Source organism: Eriocheir sinensis, chromosome 24 (assembly GCF_024679095.1).
Source record: "Eriocheir sinensis breed Jianghai 21 chromosome 24, ASM2467909v1, whole genome shotgun sequence".
In the NCBI taxonomy this organism is placed as follows: Eukaryota; Metazoa; Arthropoda; class Malacostraca; order Decapoda; family Varunidae; genus Eriocheir; species Eriocheir sinensis.
This window is the reverse complement of record NC_066532.1, coordinates 7,845,006-7,850,666: the sequence shown is the minus strand read 5'-3', so window position 1 is coordinate 7,850,666 and position 5,661 is coordinate 7,845,006.

Genomic DNA, 5,661 nt, shown 5'->3' with positions numbered 1-5,661 from the left:
CTGTTGCTTTACTTTTTTTTAATAAATAATTTTTGAATAAATACTTACCGGAAGATTCAAAAGCATCTTTCCACTTCTAACCTTCTATCTGATCGCCAGTTTGGGTTCCGTAAGGGGCGTTTTACTGGCGATCTTCTTGCTCTCTTAACTGTCTCTTGGTCATCCTCCCTTAACCGTTAAGTTGAAAGTTTCTCTGTTGAGCTAGACACATCGAAAGCCTTCGATAGAGTCTGGCACAAGTCTTTGCTTTCTAAACTCCCCTCTTTCGGATTCTATCCCTCTCTCTGTTCCTTTATCTCCAGTTTCCTTTTCGGCCGTTCTATCTCTGCGGTGGTGGATGGTCACTGTTCTTCCCCTAAACCTATCAATAATGGTGTTCCATAGGGCTCTTTCATATCACCCACTCTCTTCCTGTTATTCATCAATGATCTTCTTTCCACAACAAAATGTCCTGTCCACTCATACGCCGACGACTCCACTCTGCATTATTCAACTTCTTTCAATAGAAGACCACAGGTAGGTAGTACATGACTCCAGACAGGAGGCTGCAGAACGCTTAACCTCACACCTTGCTATCATTTACGATTGGGGTAGAAGGAACTTTGTGTCCTTCAATGCCTCAAAAACTTCAATTTCTCCACATATCAACTCGACACAATCTTCCAAACACCTATCCTCTATTCTTCGACAACACTCAGCTGTCACCCTCTTCAACACTAAACATCCTCGGACTATCCTTAACTCAAAATCTTAACTGGAAATTTCAAATCTCCTCTCTCAGTAAATCAGCTTCCTCGAGGTTGGGCGTTATGAATCGTTTCCGCCAGTTATTCTCCCCCGCACAGGTGCTATCCATATACAGGGGCCTTGTCCGCCCTCGTATGTAGTATCCATCTCACGTGTGGGGGGCTCCACTCACACAGCTCTCTTGGACAGAGTGGAATCTAAGACTCTTCGTCTCAGCAGCTCTCTTCCTCTTACTGATAGTCTTCTACCTCTTAAATTCCGCCGCCATGTTGCCTCTCTTTCTGTCTTCTATCGTTATGTTCACGCTGACTGGTCTTCTGAACTTGCTAACTGCATGGCCACGCTGTACACAACGTTCTACTCATGCTCATCCCTTTCCTGTCCAAATCCCTTACCCACGAGTTAACCAGCATCTCCACTCTTTCATTCCTCACGATGGTAAACACTGGAACAATCTTCCTTCATCTGTATTTCCTCCTGCCTACGAATTGAACTCTTTCAAGAGGAGGGTATCAGGACACCTATCCTCCCGAAATTGACCCCTCCTTCGACCACCTCTGGATTCTCTTTAGGAGCTGCGAGTAGCAGGCTTTTTTTTTTTACTATCATTTCCTTTTTTTGTGTTTGCCCTTGAGCTGTCGCCTTTGTTGTAAAAAAAAAAAAAAAATATATATATATATATATATATATATATATATATATATATATATATATATATATATATATATATATATATATAGATATATATATATATATAAAACCTTTGCTTTTGCGCTGGACATATCAAAAGCTTTTGATAGGATCTGGCACAAATCTTTGCTTTCCAAACTACCCTCCTACGGTGTTATCCTTCTCTCTGTACCTGTATCTCCAGTTTCCTTTATGACCGTTCTATTTCCGCTGTGCTAGACGGTCACTGTTTTTCCCCTAAACCTACTAACAGTGGTGTCCCACAGGGTTCTGTCCTATCTCCCACTCTCTTTCTGTTGTTCATTGATGATCTTCTTTCCAAAACGAACTGTCCTATCCATTCTTACGCCGATGACTCCACTCTGCATTACTCAACTGCTTTTAATAGAAGACCCACCCTACAGGAACTTAACGATTCAATCTGGAGGCAACATAACGCTTAGCCTCAGACCTTGCTATTATTTCCGATTGGGGTAAGAGGAACCTGGTGTCCTTCAACGCTTCAAAAACACAATTTATCCACCTATCCACTCGACACAATCTTCCAAACAACTATTCCCTATTCTTTGACAACACTCAGCTATCACCTTCTTCAACACCATCCTCGGTCTATCCTTAACTCAAAATCTCGGCTGGAAACTTCATATCTCTTCTCTTACTAAATCAACTTCCTCGTGGCTGGGCGTTCTCTACCGTCTCCGCCAGTTCTTCTCCCCCGCACAGTTGCTATCCATTTACAGGGGCTTTGTCCGCCCTCGTATGGAGTATGCATCTCATGTGTGGGTGGGCTCCACTCACACAGCTCTCCTTGACAGAGTGGAGTCAAAGGCTCTTCGTCTCATCAGCTCTCCTCCTCATACTGATAGTCTTCTACCTCTTAAATTCCGCAGCCATGTTTCCTTTCTTTCTATCTTCTTTCGATATTTTAATGCTGACTCCTCTTCTGAACTTGCTAACTGCATGCCTCCCCCCCTCCCGGAACCCCGCTGCACACGACTTTCTACTCATGTTCATCCCTGTACTGTCCAAACCCCTTATGCAAGAGTCAACCAGCATCTTCACTCTTTCATCCCTCACGCTGGTAAACTCTGGAACAATCTTCCTTCATCTGTATTTCCTCCTGCCTACGACTTGAACTCTTTCAAGAGGAGGGTATCAAGACACTTCTCCTCCCGAAATTGACCTCTCTTTTTGGCCACTAATTTGACTTCTATTCAGGAGCAGTAAGTAGCGGTTTTGTTTTGTTTTTCTTTACGCCCTTGAACTGTCTCCTTTATATTAAAAATATACATATATATATATATATATATATATATATATATATATATATATATATATATATATATATATATATATATATATATATATATATATATATATATATATATATATATATATATATATATATATATATATATATATATATATATATATATATATATATATATATATATATATATATATATATATATATATATATATATATATATATATATATATATATATATATATATATATATATATATATATATATAAAAACAATGATGAAAAAAAATATATATATATATATATATACTAGAGTAGAGTGGCCAAAAAGATAAATCAATTTCGGGAGGAGAAGTGTCCTGATACCTTCCTCTTGAAAGAGTTCAAGTCGTAGGTAGGAGGAAATGCAGATGAGAGAAGATCGTTCCAGAGTTTACCAGCGTAAGGGATGAAAGAGTGAAGATGCTGGTTAACTCTTGCATAAGGAGTTTGGACAGTATAGGGATGAGCTTGATCAGAAAGTCGTGCGAGGCGAGGCCGCAGGAGGGGGGACGCATGCAGTTAGCAAGTTCAGAAGAGCAGTCAGCATGAAAATATCGATAGAAGACAGAAAGAGAGGCAACATCGCAACGGAATTTAAGAGGTAGAAGACTATCAGTGAGAGGAGGAGAGCTGATGATACGAAGAGCTTTAGACTCCAGTCTGTCCAGAAAAGCTGTGTGAGTGAAGCCCCCCACACGTGAGATGCATACTCCATACGAGGGCGGACAAGGCCGCTGTATATGGATAGCAACTGTGCGGGGGAGAAGAACTGGCGGCGAAGATACAGAACGCCCAACCTCGAGAAATCTCATTTATTGAGAGAGATGTGAAGTTTCCAGTTAAGATTTTGAGTGATATTTAGTGTTGAAGTGGGTGACACCTGAGTGTTGTCGAAGAATAGGGGATAGGTGTTTGGAAGATTGTGTCGAGTTGATAGATGGAGAAATTGAGTTTTTGAGGCACTGAAGGACACAAGGTTCCTTCTACCCCAATCGGAAAGGATAGCAAGGTCTGAGGTTAAGCGTTATGCAGCCTCCTGTCTGGAGTCATGTACTACCTGTTGTGATGGTCTTCTACTGAAAGAAGTTAAATAATGCAGAGTGGAGTCGTCGGCGTATGACTGGACAGGACAGTTTGTTATGGAAAGAAGATCATTGATGAATAACAGGAAGAGAGTGGGTGATAGGACAGAGCCCTATGGAACACCATTATTGATAGGTTTAGGGGAAGAACAGTGACCATCCACCACCGCAGAGATAGAACGGCCGGAAAGGAAACTGGAGATAAAGGAACAGAGAGAGGGATAGAATCCGAAAGAGGGGAGTTTAGAAAGCAAAGACTTGTGCCTTACTCTATCGTAGGCTATCGATATGTCTAGCGCAACAGAGAAAGTTTCACCAAAACGGCTAAGAGAGGATGACCAAGAGTCAGTTAAGAGAGCAAGAAGATCGCCAGTCCAACGGCCCTTACGGAACCCATACTGGCGATCAGATTGAAGGTTTAGAAGTGGAAAGGTGCGTGTGAATCTTCCGGTTAAGGATTGATTTAAAAACTTTAGCTAGACAGGAAAGAAAAGCTATAGGGCGATAGTTTGAGGGATTGAAACGGTCATCCTTCTTAGGTACAAGCTATAAGAAGGCGTACTTCCATCAGAAAGGAAAGGTAGATGTTGATAGGCATAGACGAAAGAGTATGACCAGGTAGGGTGTCAGCATGGAATCATAGTTTTTAAGAACAATTGGAGGCACTCCATCAGGTCCATTAGCCTTCTGAGAGTTGAGGCCAGAGAGGGCATAGAAAACACCATTAGGAAAAATCTTACTAATAAGCATAAAGAATATGCCCAGAATCGTCCAGGGTGGAGTTCTTACAGAAAGTTTCAGCGAAGAGTTCACCCTTAGAAACAGATGAGACGGCAGTGCTGCCGTCAGGGTTAAGGAGAGGAGGGAAAGATAAAGAAGTGAAATTGAAGTAGGTATTTTTAACTAGATGCCAAAAGTCACGGGAACAATTAGAGAAAGCAAGGGTTTGGCATTTTCTATTAATAAAGGAGTTTTGTGTAAGTCGGGGAATAGATTTGGAATGATTCCGGGCTGAAATATAAAGATGATGATTAGCAGGAGTACGAAGGCTTTGGTACGTTTTGTGAGCTGCCTCTCTATCTTTAATTGTACGAGAACAAGCATGATTAAACCAAGGCTTTTTAGCATGAGGAGTAGAAAAAGAACGTGGAATGTATGCCTCCATTTCAGAGACAATCCTGGAAGCAGTAATCATTCCACGGGAAATCGGAAAAGTACATCCTCAGGTCGTCCCACCGATCTGAAGCAAAATGCCAGAAGCATCGCCTCTTCGGTGGGTCCAGAGGATGTACAGGAGTGATAGGACAGGATACAGAAATAAGGTTGTGATCGGAGGAGCCCAACGGAGAGAACAGTTTGACAGAGTAAGCAGAAGGGTTAGAGGTAAGGAATAGGTCTAGTATGTTGGGCCTGTCTCCAAGACGGTCAGGGATACGTGTAAGGTGCTGAACCAACTGCTCTAGATCGTTCAGGAGAGTAAATTTGTAGGCTTGTTCACCAGGCTGGTCTGTGAAAGAGGATGAACGTCAAAGCTGGTGGTGAACATTAAAATCTCCAAATATATATATATATATATATATATATATATATATATATATATATATATATATATATATATATATATATATATATATATATATATATATATATATATATATATATATATATATATATATATATATATATATATATATATATATATATATATATATATATATATATATATATATATATATATATATATATATATATATATATATATATATATATATATATATTACAGCTAAGGAGACAGTTCGAGGGCGTAAAGAGAAATATTTAAAAAAAGCCCGCT